We start from the raw sequence: 16,538 nt of genomic DNA on the forward strand, positions 1-16,538 counted from the left end.
TTGGGCAATATTATCAGAACACTCCATAAACTTTCATTGTTATGCAGATGACACTCAACTATATTTGCTCGATAAAACCAGAGGAGAGCAACCAACTCTGTAAAATTCAAGCATGTCTTAAAGACAAAAACATGGATGACCTGCAACTTCTTGATGTTAAACTCAGACAAAACCGAAGTAATTTTAATCGGCCCTGAGCACCTCAGAGATCAATTATCTGGTGATGTGGATTCTGTAGACGGCATTGCCCTGGCATCCTTACCACTGTAAAGAATCTTGGCGTTATCTTTGATCGACTTGTCCTTTAACTCCCGTGAAAGCAAATCTCAAGGACTGCATTCTTTCATCTACGTAATATTTCAAAATCAGGCACATCTTGTCTCAAAAGATGCAGAAAAATTAGTTCCGCGTTCGTTACCGAGACTGGATTACTGCAACTCCTTATTAGCAGGCTGCTCTAATAAATCTCTTAGGTCCCTCCAGTTGATCCAGAATGCTGCAGCTCGTGTTCTCACTAAAACTAAGAAAAGATCACATCACTCCTGCACCAGCTGCTCTGCACTGGCTCTCAGCAACCTCAAGAATCACTTTCAAAATTAGTGTCTTAACCTACAAAGCCTTGATCGGTGATGCTCCATCATATCTTAAGGAGCTTATCGTACCATATTGCCCCACTGAAACTACGCTCACTAAATGCGGGACTACTTGTAGTTCCTAGAGTCTTAAAAAGTAGAATGGGAGCCAGAGCCTTTGGTTATCAAGCTCCTCTTTTATGGAACCAGCTTCCAATTTCAGTCCGGAGGCAGACAGATCACCTCGTTTAGAGTAGACTTAAGACCTTCCTCTTTGACAGAGCTTATAGTTAGGGCTGAATCAGGTTTGCCTGGTCCAGCCCTTGATATGCTGCTATAGGCTTATAGCTGCGGGGACGTTTAGGATGCACTGAGTACCTATCTCCTCTTTTTTCTCTCCTTAAGGATGAATTTCATCTCTCAATCACCACGTTACTAACTCTGCTTTCTCCCCGGAAGTCCTTGACTTTACGCGTCTCATGGGGTCATCGGACCCTATGAGCGGCATAGATCCTATCTGCCTGATGGATCGTCTGGGTCGTGGTGGAATTCCTGCTCATGACTACGCCCACTGTCCTGTTGAGACTCCGCCCACTCCTCCTCCCACCGCCATCTGCCTGATGGATCGTGGAGTCTCCATCGTGGAATATGCCTACTATGAACTATTCATACACTCTGTCATATTCATTGAATGTATTTTAACTCTAAATCTGTCCTTCTGTACACATTACATCTATTGCATCTGTCCATCCTAGGAGAGGGATCCTCCTCTGTTGCTCTCCTCCAGGTTTCTTCCCTTTTTTTCCCCCTGAAGGGTTATTTGGGAGTTTTTCCTGGTCCGATGTGAGGTTTTGGGGCAGGGATGTCTATGTGTACAGATTGTAAAGCACTCAGAGACAAATTTGTAATTTGTGAAATTGGGCTATACAAATAAACTGAATTGAATTGTCTTAGAAAATTAGAATATTGTGATAAAGTTCTTTATTTTCTGTAATGCAATTAAAAAAACAAAAATGTCATGCATTCTGGATTCATTACAAATCAACTGAAATATTGCAAGCCTTTTATTCTTTTAATATTGCTGATTATGACTTACAGCTTAAGAAAACTCTAAAATCCTATCTCATAAAATTTTAATATTTCCTCAGACCAAGTAAAAAAAAAGATTTATAACAGCTGAGTGTTTGTCAAGGCTCAGGAAACCCTTGCAGGTGTTTCGAGTTAATTAGACAATTCAAGTGATTTGTTTAATACCCTACTAGTATACTTTTTCATGATATTCTAATATTTAGAGATAGGATATTTGAGTTTTCTTAAGCTGTAAACCATAATCAGCAATATTAAAAGAATAAAAGGCTTGCAATATTTCAGTTGATTTGTAATGAATCCAGAATGCATGACATTTTTGTTTATTTAATTGCATTACAGAAAATAAAGAACTTCATCACAATATTCTAATTTTCTGAGACAGTCCTGTATATGTTTATTAAATGAAACGTATATGTATATATATATACACACACACAAACAAATATAATACAATGACTGTGCAAAGTATACAAAGTAAAATATAAAATAAAATATATATGTATATATATATACAACATATATGCATACACAATACAATACTAATGACTGCAGTGTAAAATTAAATTAAATATTAAATATAGACAGTGTGCAAAATGCAAAGTGTGTGTATGTGTGTTGTGTAAATAAATGAAATGTGTGAAGTTCAGATCAACATAGTGTAAATATTTAGTTAATATTACAGTTATTGCACTAGGATCTGGGTTGCAGGGAGTGAGGCTCTGACTGTTGTCTGTGCTTATGCACCAAACAGCAGCTCAGAGTATCCGGCCTTCTCGGAGTCGGTGGGAGGGGTCCTGGAAGGGGCGCCGCCTGCCGACTCCATCGTTCTCCTGGGAGACTTCAACCCTCACATGACAGAGAAACCCGGCGGGGGCGATTGGGAGGAACGGCGCGACCGAACGGAATCCGGCGTTTAGTTCTGGACTTCTGTGCTCGCCACGGTTTGTCCAGAACGAACACCGTGCTCGAACATAAGGTGGCTCACACGTGTCTCTGGTACCAGAACACATTAAGCCGAAGATCAATGATCGACTTTGTCATCGTATCATCTGATCTGCCACCGTATGTCTTGGACACTCGGGTCAAGAGAGGAGCCGTGATTGAGTTTTTGCATGCAAAAAACTTAGGGTGACCAGACGTCCGGATGTAGGCCGGACACACACACACACACACACACACAGACCTCCGATGTAGCCTCAAAAAGCAAAAGACACTGGTGATGGTACTCCTGGTTAACTGGGATGGGGTTCGATTCCCTGAAGTCTCCTGCTACTTTTTTGACAAACATTGAAGGCCATAATATTTTCATTGTCACTGTTATTTAAAATAGTCTTTAATGTTTCCGACATTCACTAATAACTAGGGCTGTCAGCGTTAACGCGTTAATCTATGCGATTAATTTGGCCGCGCTAACGCACTAAAATATTTTAACGCAATTCACGCAACTTTGTTTACTTCCGGTGTTCGTTGAAGTTTTTTCACTCCTCTGAGTGTCAAGTACGGTTTAACACTGTTTCCGTTTTTAAAACAATTATTTCTCCGCGAAAATAAGGAGCAGAAATCAGTTTAAACTCGTGGATTAATCAGTCGGGTTTCCTCCTGCTCCTCCTTCCTCCCGTCTCCCCCTCTGATACACAGAGGAACGGAGGGGCGACGTGTCGGGGGACGCGGCGCGGAAAGAACTCGTCACACGAAACCTTCACCGTGATTTGTCAATCCGTTTGTCTTGTCAACATTTTGGGAAAAAAACAACCAATGAACACTCAGTAAATCACAAAGGACCTCCCACCTCATAGGTAAGGCTCTATAGCAGCCTGTCAGTCAGAGAACCAGAGAACACGGCACGAGGACAATGAGCCTCATTGAATAGAGCTGAGATTGTTCTGGAATGTTTGATGTAGAGCACATGGGGGTATGTGTCACATGAAAACGCCTTTAAAAGGTGAATTTACATTTTTTTCGTAAAATGGAGAACATGCCCCCAGCCTCCAGAGGGTTAACCATGGACGGATTAAGAAACAACGGGCCCCTGGGCCTGGACGTGTCAAGGCCCCCCCCCCGCAAACATCGCTAACAAAACAGTCCGTATGGAACAACGATACCGGAGCTGAGCAGACAACATAACGCAAATTATATGACCATGACATGAATGACAAGCCTAGCATATACCGGCTATGGCGCATCATGTCATATCATCATATCAATACAAAGTTAACTAGAATGGGCACTCGGTAGAGCGCATACCTTCGCATATCACTAGATTGGGCATTGAATTATGAACATGTTGGCATTAGTTGCATGCCAATTGGATACAAATTGACCGTGCTATGGTAAAAAGAAGATTTTGACCTTTTCATGACCTTGACCTTTGACCCGATTGATCCCAAAATCTAATCAAATGGTCCCCGGATAATAACCAATCATCCCACCGAATTTCATGCGATTCGGCTTAATACTTTTTGTGTTATGCGAATAACACGCATACAAATAAATAAATCCACGGCGATCAAAACATAACCTTCCGCATTTTCAATGCGAAGGTAATAACAGCGACTTCACGCAGAGGCTCTGGCTTAGGGGCCCCCTGAGCTCATGGGCCCCTGGTGCCGGTAGGCTCGTTCGGTAATCCATCCCTCAGTAGGACTATTGGGGCCCTGTTACTGGAGCACCTGGAACACCTGGAACACCTGGAGCACCTGGAACAGGTGGTGGAGAGGAGGTCGTTGAAGAAACTGGTGTCCATATTGGACAACCCGGACCACCCTCTCCACCACCTCCTACAGGGACAGAGGAGTACTTTCTCCAGACGTCTCCTCACGCTCCGCTGCCACAAGGAGAGATACAGGAGAACATTCCTGCCGTCGGCTATGAGGCTCTACAACAGTTCACCTCTTGCCAGATCACCCTAACCCTTCTTATATTTTGTGTTTTGTTTTTTTATTCTTGTGTGTTGCTGCTACTGACTCGACAAATTTCCCCTTGGGGATTAATAAAGTATATATCTATCTATCTATCTATCTTACTGACATGAATGACTTAAGACCAGCATATACCGGCTACGGCGCATCGTGTCATATCATCATATTCATATCAATACAATGTTAATAACAGCGACGTCACGCGCGGAGGCTCTGGCTTAGGGGCCCCCTGAGCTCAGGGGGCCCCTGAGCTAATGGGCCCCCTGAGCTCATGGGCCCCTGGTGTCGGTAGGCTCGTTCGGTAATTCATCCCTCAGTAGGACTATTGTAACAGGGGCCCATGAGCTCAGGGGCCCATCAGTGGGGCCATATATATATATCTTTATGGACCCATGAGTCTGGAATAAAGATATATATATATTGGGGCCCTGTTACTGACATGAATGACTTAAGCCTAGCATATACCGGCTACGGCGCATTGTATCATATCATCATATTCATATCAATACAATGTTAATCACAGCGACGTCACGAGCGGAGGCTCAGGCCCAGGGGCCCCCTGAGCTCATGGGCCCCTGGGCCTGGGCCCGGTAGGCCCGTTGGTTAATCCATCCCTGGGTAACAGCTGCTCTGTGACGGATCCATAAACCGGCTTTACACGCAGCACGCACGAGCACGTGCACTTTGTTTGATCGTTTTTTTTATCTTTGGTTTACTGTTTAAAGCCACAGAATGATGTTATTGGATGCATTGAACACCAAAAGTGAAAGTGAAATAAATGGTTTGTTTCATGAGAAAAGTCAAATGGCACAGATGGTGCTCCAATGTGCCCAAATGCAAATTTTAGAGACCTCGCCTAAGTTCTCTTGACTAAAAACTCTCCAACTATTGTTCTGCTTCATTTGTCCTGAGTCATACTTTGCAGAGTCTGTTCACAAGTTGTGTTATTATCTGGGTGATTTAAGACCTTTGCTGTGCATCCATCTAGGAGATATTCATCCTGAAAGTGGTTTTTTTTCTAATCGAACCTGAAACTTCTATGAAAATAGAAGTTTTATCTTTATTTACTCTTAACCAGTAACATTTATATTAATATGTACACATCTGAAGGAAAGCTTACATGTGTTGCCTTTATTATAACACCAACATTATTCAAATAGCTGTTGTGGTTGCAGAGCAACACCCTTTTTAGTTTGGGTATGTCATTTCGAGCAGAAACCTCAACAATCGGCTGGGGCTAAAGGCATTTTCTTGACTGCAAAGCTGCAACAAATAGAAAAGAGATGTATTGTATACCCTTTTATATAATATCTACATGCACATGATAATTTATATAAAGCTCTGTGAGTTCGAGCAAATTGCACAAGTTTATAACTATGTACGTGTCAAGCCATCTGCTGTGCTTTACAATTTCAGTTATATATGGCTATTTCAGAGAATATGTGCAGATTATCATTAAAGCATTGCAATTTGAATCTCTCCAATCCACACAATACATTTTGTGAGCAATTCTCATTGAAGATAATCACTTTTTTCTCTTTTTTTTTTAATCGAGGCCTTGGTTTTGTCAGTTTATGTGTCTTATTTTCCAACAGTGGATTTATTTTAGTCATTTAAAAAAAGCCTTTAAATAACTGCATAATGTAAACTGGATTACCTATGATAATCCAATATGATGACGATCTGACAGCTGTGACAAGCTCGGAGGCAGTAATTGTAACACCCTGATCTGTTTCTCCTGTGTTCCGTGTTTCCTCTGTGTCTTCTCTGTCTTAATTGTTTAATTCCCTGCACCTGCCCTCAGCCACTCTTGTCTCGTTACTCTCTGATGTCGTACACCTGTTTCCCCCCCTATATATTGTGTCAGTCTTTCGATTGTCGTCTCTAGTTCCGTGTCCTTTTCCCGTCGTCCTGTCCGTGTTCCTGGTTCTGCCTGTTGACCCTGCCTGCCCCGAACCTGGATTCTCTGCCTGCCCCTTTTGGGCCTTGATTTTTGAAAACTGTTTTGCCTCATTAAAGAGTGCTTTTTGTTATTTATATTGCGTCCAGCCTGTCACTCTGCGCGTGAGCCTCACCCCGTCACAAAGACCTGACAGAGAAGACACAGAGGAGACATAGGAGACACGGAACACAGGAGAAACAGAACAGGGTGTTATAATAGGTTTGAACTAGTTGTGTCAGATGCAGCTGCTGAGGTTAACTCTCAATCATTGTAATGCTTTTATGCAGAAGCTACATTTTGTAAGCTATGTGGACCTCACAAAGCTCCTTTGCAGCACTTTAAGAAAATGTGTTTTAATTAGAAGAGGTCCAACAAAGGATGCATATGAACAGAGCCTGTATTCAAATTCTGACTTTTTGTGATGTTTTATGATACCCTCAATGACATATTTAGTCTCCAGTCACAGGAGCTTCAGCGTCGCTCGGTAACTCTCCTCAGAGCAAAGCATCTACATTATTTTAGAGACAGTCCAGGTGAGAAATATTGTGAGGCGGAAAAGAAACGGACGTATCAGTTTTTAAGCATTTGAAAGTAATCGACTTACAATTGTACAAAGGCAGACAAAGCGCTCAACCTCTGAGCAACATCCGCCTATTAATGCAAAGCTCAATTCTGTCAATCCAGGCCAGTTCTTACAAAGCCTTTGAAACAATCCTGTGTAATGCTTGTCTTTCTAAGATGAGGCCATTAGGACCTCAGCATCTTTGATCAAAGTAAATTGCCATCAAACTCCAGCATACACCACGGGGAAGAACAAGTTAAGAGACGGTGCAAGCATTATAATTTGTGTTTGGTTTAAACACCTGCACAGACACATTTAGTTGTTTTGTAATGTTTGTATACTCTTTCCCAGAGTGCCTACACAGCAAAATCCGGAGTGTCAATTCAACACCAATAGAGTTAAATTTAACACTTTGAAAGTGTCTATATTGGTCCACTCTATTTTGAGTTAAAACTACACTTTTAAAAGTGTTAAAAGATCAACACTGTGATCGAGTTGAAGCAACTCTCTCAATAGTTGACATTTAACACCAGTCAACACAGGCCAGTGTTGAATTTACACAACACTAGTGTGCAGTGTCAGAATTTAACACTATCTGTATATTGTTTTAACACCGACTAGTGTTGCTGAGCTATGCAACACTATAAAGGATTTAAAATTAAACTCTGTATTTTACTCTTGTAGAGTTGATTTATATATATTTTTTAACACTGTAGGGAGTTACAATCCTTAATGCTAGACATGGTACAATTTTACTTTGGAATTCAGTATACTCCTACTATTTAATTACAATGAAGAACAAAAATACAAAAGTTTGTTCAAATAAAACTTGTATTTTCAAGCCCACCACAAACATAGCATTTGCATTACAATAACATTTCTTAAATGACAGCCTCAACAGCACAGGTCACACAAAACAATAGCACGGGATAACACAAAACAATAGCACAGTTCACACAACATGGCAATGTGGCACAATGTATATTTTGTCATCCATCTCATTAGATAACTGTTTATCATAGGGTCTATAATAAATCAACTCATCAATAGAAACAACAGAAAATGAATCATCCTCTCCTTGATACAATAAGCACTGAAGTGCTCATCAAAATAGAGTGTATCAACTGTGCAAGTCAAAATAAAAGCATGATCTTCATGTATAATGATACTGGTGATCTTTCCAAAACAGGAACTTCCATATTTGTTTTCATACAAACATACATACCAATTTGATACTCTGTTCCATAGTTCTTCACCCAATTGGTAGTTGACACATCAGAGTATGCATTCACATTTAACATTGCAATTAATGCCTCACCACACTCCAAGCTATCAATCACTTCCTTCCTCACTGGACCAAACTCAAACCTCTGAAAATTTAAATTCTCCCAGTGATAAGCTAGCTGTCTCTGGTGTCGTTTGACCAATGTTTTTGTTATATTCTTGAAATTTTTGACAGATCTTTTAAAGAAATTGTGTTTGGCCTCAAACCTCATGCACCATACATGAAGGAGTGGGCCAATTTTACGAATGCACCTTGGGTAATGGATCATAAAATGATGCTTTGGAATAAGTCTTTTCTCAGGAAACAAATATTTGAATAGCTTGTGGTGATCATTAATTAAATGCTTCAGATAATATGTCATACCGTTAGTCACAACTGGTGAAAACACTATATTCACAATTTGAAGCAAGAGGAGGAGCAGGTTCCAAAACTGTTATTTCTTTCAACTAGATCACCAAAATGAGAGGAGTGTTTCACAAGGCACCATGACTGGATAGCATTCAATCCAAGATCTTTGCTCTCATCCATTTTCAACCCACTTGGTCTGTTTCTTCTCTCAGTAAAACCATAGTTGAAACTTTGAATTCTCTGTGACAATGACTCCAAAGATAAAAGTTTCTCCTTGACAAGGTATTGAAAGACAAGTTTCAGTTCGTACTGCACTACACCTTCAAGCAAGTCGTGCATGATGTCAACTGCATAGTTGTCAGAGATGTGAAAAAAACGCAATGTATTGAGCAAGCATGTCTTCTTGACACCAAATGTTGTCACTAACATAGGATTTTCACGTAATGCTGAACAATGCTCTGCATAGATGTTTTTTGTACGAAATATTAAGCCAGGGTGATCTTCAGTGAAAACACATTGAAACTCTTCCTTCGTGGTTAAACAAAATCTACAACAATATGTTGCAGAAAAAGACTCAACATAACCAAACAGCCCGTGTAAACCAAGGTTATCACCAGTTACTTGAATAATAGACCCTAGCAATGGTGAGTCAGAGAAAGGCATTCTATTCCTTCATTTTCTAGTTTTTTTAACATCATCAACGAGAGGCTTCAGTATTTCATCAAATCCATACTTTTTCAGGTCTTGTGAGTGAAAAAGAGCCACAACATGAATATTCATCAACACAGAATTGTATTTTGGGGGCAGGTTCCGCAATATAAAGTAAATACAACCAAGTTTGTGTATCCCCTTCTTTGAACCTAAGGGATTTGCGGTCTCGAAATCATCATAATATAGTTGAATTTGTAAAGCATGTTTTTGCTGGCAAAACAAATCATTTTTTAAAAGTATGACCCATCACATATATCTTTAAAAAATCCTTCTTCCTCTTGTTTGGCCTGCAGGAAACATTCACAAATTTCACTATTTTTGAACATAGACTTCAGGGTTCCTAAGATGGGTACATACACAAACTTATCCGTTACAGGGATCTGATTGTAAACTCCTGTTGTTCGATCTCTACGTACATCAAATCGCACCCCAAGAACATACTCAACTGGCTCAACTATTTCCCACTTTTCCTTGAAATACTTCTGTCGTTTGGCTCTTGTATTTAAGACTGAGAAAGGATTTTGTAGTTGTTCAAAACAACTGTCTAGCTTTTTTTCAAAGTCTGTTCCTTGCATCTCTGAAGTGCAGTTGAGAACTGAGTCTCTCGTTTGACTGTGAATATTGTTTACAAGCTCTTCCATTGACCCGACCATTGATTGGATAGTGCTCTCAGCAACACCTGATGATTGCAACTGTGCTACAACAGAACAACACATGTTTACCAAATTATGCTTGTCAACAGAGACATTGGTGGTTACTGGAATATCTGTACTGACTGCATTTGAAGTTGAAGGCTCATCTATTATTTGAGTGTCCATACTGTTAACAGTATTTGTTGAAACAGTGTCCCGGTGCAAACGAATAAGGTGTTTCTTGAACCCTGAATAAGTGCAAAAGAATAAAGAACATCCCGGCTGTCCACATTTCAAACGTAATGTCTTTCCTGGATATAAACCATGGTAAAATCTCAAATGCTTACAAAGCAACATAGAACTTATGTGGTGTAACTTGCAGATAAAACAAATCAACATATTTGCAGCCAAGGATGTGTGTCACCTCAGATACTTGTGTTCAGCAGTCTTGCTCTGAGCTCCTTCACACGAGGACTTTCCTTGGGACTTCCCACATCAATGTTGAACACAGTTGTTTGGATGAATGTGTAGAAGCTGTTAAGGGATTCGTGGTAGTGAACACTGAAGATGAAGTGGGCCTTAAAGAGTTCATCGAAAGCTGCCAGGGACGTCTGAGCCTTGCAAGGGATGGCCTTGTGGTCAACGATGACATAGAATCTTTGGATGTTGTTCTTCTCTTCACCGACACACAGGAGGATGGGTTGTCCAGGTTCCAATCTCTCAAGGAAGGTCTCAACACTGGCGCCAATCTGGAAAAAACAGAAGCATGAAGAACAATTTTAATGGCCCACTATATTACTAAAAACACATGTGTCTCTTCACAAAAAGAGGCATTGTGAAAATAACTAAATTAACAAGCATAGTAAAACATTGCATACCCTCAAATATCTCACAACATGTTTGATTGCTTGATGCGAGCTAATTTTAGGACTCTTGGGTCCTTTTGCAGTAGGGGGAAGTAGGTGAACCAGCAGTAGGATGCTTGACAGGTCACTGTCCCAGCCTAGGGGGAAACCAGAAGAAAGTAGAAGATTTAACAAAGACTTACATGTGAAAATAAATATATCCACATTATGCTCATACAAGATTTCTGAATCAGGCAAGTAAATTAATGTTTAAAAAAGATAATGAACGATGCTTACCAGACGCATCTGAGGAGTGATGCCCAGACAACAAGTCTTCAACATTCTCATTAGAATTCTTGCAGTTTGCCAGGATCCTGGGTTTGAAGAAAGTGGGCCATTTTGCCAAGAATCTGCCAGAAGCCTCCTCTCCAAACATCATGGCAAAGTCTTGGTCAATCTACAGAAGAAACTCCGTAAATCCCTGCAACCGTGCTGAAAGTGTAGTCCTTAAATGTAGATTGTTCACTTTAAAAATAAATAAAACCATATGCGTTTCTTACCAAGCCAGGTGTATCGAGAAAACGTGGGAAAACATCCAGGACTGTAGAGGAGTCTTGCTGGTCTTGTTGAACTACCGTCTGATGGTATTGAAATGTTGCCCTCATTTTCTCTTTGACAACCGATTCATCAGTTGTATGTTTCAATATGGAGATTGCCTCACGGCATTCCTCGCCAGACAGTTGATTGTCAGTTAGGAGAAAATCTCTCTTGCTTTTTGGTCCAGCTTGATAGGTACAGGTGGTTGAGCATCTCCGAGATAGAACTGCAATGTTGCGCTGGACTGTCTTTATCCTCCAGGCCAAATAACCAGATCCACTGTCAGCATCATAGAAGTGCTCCTATAAAATTCGAGAAGAAAGAACAAAACTAAACATCACTGATGGGTCACAGCCAAACAAGGCAAATTCAGAATAACCTCCCTGCATACATTGTAGTATAAGCCATTCATTTACAAACTTACATATCCATTTTTTGAGTAAGGATCCCCGAGGTAAGGAAATAGAGTTATAATGCCAAGAGCGTATTTTGTTCGCACATAGGTTGGTGGGATCCTCCTTTAAAAGTAGAAAAACATATTATTTTCAAACTTTAAAATGTTAAAATGTCAAACTAAAATAAGTATTATTATCAAGAAGAAAGCAAAAGACAGTCATCTCTAAAGTAAACTATATTAATGCAAACAAATGATTTGTGTTATCATGATAACTATTAGTCTTTTGTTTACAATTCCCTTAGCTTCTTTTGCACTGATCATACATCTGCCCGGTTTTCCCATTAGCTAATTAATTTGTATAACTTAATTGCTTCAATATTTTTGCTCCAGAAATGAGATTATATATATATATATATATCTCTCATTTAATAATGTGACAGGGTTCTGTAACAACTGCATCTTATGCTATGAAGAAAAAATAGATTTAAGATCTGCACCAGTGAACATAAAATGCTTACCCATGAACTTCAATCATGTCAGCCACCAGTAGGTTTATCATATGTCGCCGGGTACCATCCGTCAATGTCTTCATTTTGTCATATTCATGCAACACCTTTTCTCCCCCTGGCTTGGACTGAAGAACATCTCTCACCATCTAAAAATAAAAAGAATCAGACAATAAGTTATTATGTTAACCTTTACGGCAACAAGAGCACTGCTCGTTTGGACAATGTCTTTGGGTTTCAGTTTTATTCACAAATGTAATGTGCTATATACCGCTTCAGCTGATTCCCGATCGTCGTGGGTCCTTTTCCTCCCACCATCGTTCTCAAGAGTTATTGTTGCATCAGATGAATCAGAAGGCACAGAGGATACGGTGTCTGACACATTCGACTCAAAAGAAATGTATGCTTGATCTGGTTGAAGCACAACTGCAAGACAATTCAAAGAAATGCACACACAAAATTGGTTATACCGTCACAACTCTACAATACTAGTCAGTAAAACAGCTCACAGTACATTACAGTTGATGATCCTCATTTTTCCCGAACAAAGCTAAGTCTTACCTCCAGACTTTTCTGTGGACACATTGACGGTAAGATCCCCTGCTTGTAAGAGTTCCTCAAACACATCTGCAGCCACCTCTGTCCCTGATTGATCTGTCACGTGCAAGTCTGTCTGTAGAGGAAGACCTAACTTTCCTATTACTGAGAGAATATCAGATTTAGAAAAATGGTCCTTTGTAAACTTCTATTGACACTTTTATTATTATAATCTGAGCAGTGTGCAGAATATGTAATATAAATTCCCCATCATACACCAATTGTCCATTTTGCCTTGCTCACAAGACATAACAATTGGTCAACATAATAAAAAAACAATTGGGTAGGCGAGGCAACCAAACATATTACTTAAAATAATATAAAAAAAGACACTATAACATGAACTGACATTCAAGCAAATAATTAGTTTACTCCAAACAGATATGGCTGTGTAATAAACAAGTAATACCAACCTTTCTCAATAAATGTATTGTAGTCTTCATAGCCTGCTTCGGTTTCTGCCACCTTAACATACTTCTGACTTGAACCAAATCTCACCTTGACCAGCATATTGTCCTACAAAGAAAAGAAAAAAACATTCATAAAAAATCTAAAACTCATGTTTTGTTTTCCCCTTGCCTTTTCTATGCCACCTGGCGTCGGCAGTGTACGACTAAATCAAATTAATGTACATCATACTTGTGTGACTAACTATTTTAAGTCACTTAAGCCCCTTTCATACTCCAAAAATTTCCTGACCTGGCGAATGCGCGACCCGCTTTCATCGGGTTAAGCGGTTTATGGACCCGCTAAAGGAAAACTTCCTCCAGTCGAATTAAAGATTATCCGTGGCTCCATGATTCGGCGTGGTTTGCCCAAGTCTGGGGTCCGAATTTCGATCACTTTGGGCGGGTTGAAAATCTAAAAAAATTCCTCCATAACTGGCGGGTACCCTGGTGGTTTCGCGGCCGACATCGGGACATTTGCGTCGGGTAAGCGGTTTCGGAGGCGCTATTGAAAACTCCTCCAGCCAAATTGATGATTATGCGACGCTCTATAATTTGGCGTGGTTTTCCCAAGTCTGGCGTCAAGTTTCGATCACTTTGGGCGGGTTGAAAATCGCGAAAGATCATCCGTAATGGGCGGGTAACCTGGCGGTTTCGCGGCCGACCTCGGGACACGTTCGTCGGGTAAAACGCTTAACAGAGCCGCTATTGAAAACGTTGGGAGAGTGGGCGCCTTGACTTCTGCGACTGCATGGGCGCCAGCTCTCCCATCCTTCACTAAAAAGAGCCTGAGCCTGACCTTCTGTTTAGCCAACTATGTGTCGGCCAGAACAACAAGCTTGCACATCTCTTCACGTCTCCATTGTGCAGACATGTTTGTCCAACGCATGTTTTAATTACTCTACTCCTTCTGCCATTTGCATTTTTCTGGTCACGCATTATATCGACACACACAAATGCTAGCACACGTTCTTGACTGTACATGCTAGCTTAGAACATTAGCCACATGGCAGCCCTACCCACAGACATCGACACACGGACATACAAAATAACTTAAATTGCAAGTAGATAATGTACACATGATAATACATTGACTTTCCATGTATTTCAAATAACTTCAGTTTAAATTTGAACCAAAACTACGAAAGTGCAAAGAGCAGAGTGGAAACGTGGCTTACCCCGAAAAGTCCCGACACTAACAGGAAGTAAAGCTAACGGAACAGTGAGATAAATGCAGTCAAAATAAAATGCTCTCGACATTTCACGACAACCCCCACACATTTCTCTTTATTTAAAAGTGTCTAACCTTAATATGAAGCCCAATAGACTTGTTTAAATAATTTAATAACACACATTTGGGCGAAATGGCAGTAATAAACGAAAAGAAAAGAAAATAGTGGACAACATAGGATAATTTTTAACCTGCCTTCAAAATAAATGTCTGTGCTCTACCATTACAGAATTCTTTAAAAAAATTACAATCACGGTTCATAATATAACGTGATTGCAACGTGTGTTGATTATTCTAATTTCTTAATGAGAAAAATATCCCTATTCATCCTACTTGGCTAACACCACAGTCTTTGGCTAGCTAAACATTCTTTATCCTATTCGGTTAGCTAAACCTAGTGAGCTGGATAGCTAGCTAATGTTAGCTAACCATCAAGGTTATACCTATTCCAACGTAAATACCTGTAGAAATACACACTAGGGTAGAACATTTAATGAAGAGACATATGCGGAGACATACTTACACACGTATCATCCTAGTCACAGTTGGAATGATGTCTGAACATGTCCAGTCCACAGAAAAGAGTCAGAGTGTTTGTCTGGCTGCGTGAAACAATCTCCCGCCTCTTTCAAACATGCAGCCTTCTGGGGGATGGGTAACACTAGCTGTAGTGTAAAATCAACACTGTAGAGTTGTTTGCAGATTATGACATTTGACTCCCTGTATTAACACCAACTCATTTTGAACAATAACTCTCTTGGAGTTGATGAACACTAAACCCGAGTTGAAATAACTCTATATTTTAACACTCAACCCTAACACTGAATATCCAACACTTTTGATTTTGCTGTGTACCCATGTTGAGTCTGTTGAGCTAATATGTGCACCAAGCATTGGGTTATAGAGAGTATATCACTGTGGTTTGGATGCATATGTTGTATCTTTCCAACACAGCAAATATTTCATTGTAGTCAAAACTTGATTTTAACAAGATGTCAAAGTCCAATGATGGTCTTATGGCATCAAAACTAACAACGATTTAATCAGTAGTTAATTACATAGTCAAACTGCAGAAGTTAAGTGACAATCTCTGTTTTATATATTCTTGTTTTGTTCATCTGAAAGGGTAACTGTTGACCTTGAATTTAAAAGAACCCGGTAACATTAGTATTTCGAATGTAGAGTGTCAAGACAATGACAAACATCTTTTCTTAATAAACTTTGAGGAAAAAACAACTGTCAGCTCTTAGCCATCCATTTGTTTTCAAATGGGAAGGTCACAAGTTTTTTCTCCTATGAGCAAAAATCTGATGCAGAGATTTCTTTAAATGATTACACCAATTACAGCACGCTGATCACATTACTGTAACACCCTGTTCTGTTTCTCCTGTGTTCTGTGTCTTCTGTCTTAATTGTGTAATTCCCTGCACCTGCCCTCAGCCACTCATGTCTCGTTACTGTCTTGTCGTACACCCATTCCCCCCCCCTATATATTCTGTCAGGTTCTTGTGATGGGGTGAGGCTCAGGTGCAGAGTGACAAGCTGGACGCAATATAAATAACAAAAAAAGCACTCTTTAATGAGGCAAAACAGTTTACAAAAAAACAAGGTCCAAAAGGGGCAGGCAGAGGATTCAGGTTCGGGGCAGGCAGGGTCAACTGGCAGAACCAGGAACACAGACAGGACGACGGGAAAAGGACACGGAACTAGAGACGACAATCCGACAGCAGACACGGGAAAGACTGAAACAATATATAGGGGGGGGAACAGGTGTACGACATCAGACAGTTGATTGATTGATTGATTGATTGATATATTTATTTGTCGTTTGCCAGAGTACAGGTACAAAAGCATCGAAAT

General features: G+C 40.2%; 2 long non-coding RNA genes across 2 annotated transcripts; both read right to left on the reverse strand.

Annotated features, from left to right (window-relative positions):
- Nucleotides 1–11,557: 11,557 nt before the first annotated feature.
- LOC130208517 (uncharacterized) lies at nucleotides 11,558–12,797 on the reverse strand. The gene is made up of 4 exons (XR_008834436.1): nucleotides 12,676–12,797; nucleotides 12,417–12,553; nucleotides 11,926–12,019; nucleotides 11,558–11,803 (listed from the first exon to the last, which is right to left on the reverse strand). It is a non-coding gene; the product is annotated as an uncharacterized LOC130208517 (long non-coding RNA).
- A 136-nt stretch (nucleotides 12,798–12,933) lies between these two features.
- On the reverse strand, nucleotides 12,934–15,519 carry LOC130208749 (uncharacterized). Its single transcript, XR_008834479.1, has 3 exons — nucleotides 15,202–15,519; nucleotides 13,415–13,517; nucleotides 12,934–13,106 (listed from the first exon to the last, which is right to left on the reverse strand). It is a non-coding gene; the product is annotated as an uncharacterized LOC130208749 (long non-coding RNA).
- Nucleotides 15,520–16,538: the final 1,019 nt, after the last annotated feature.

The sequence above is a fragment of the Pseudoliparis swirei genome, chromosome 18 (genome assembly GCF_029220125.1).
Source record: "Pseudoliparis swirei isolate HS2019 ecotype Mariana Trench chromosome 18, NWPU_hadal_v1, whole genome shotgun sequence".
NCBI classification, from domain to species: Eukaryota; Metazoa; Chordata; class Actinopteri; order Perciformes; family Liparidae; genus Pseudoliparis; species Pseudoliparis swirei.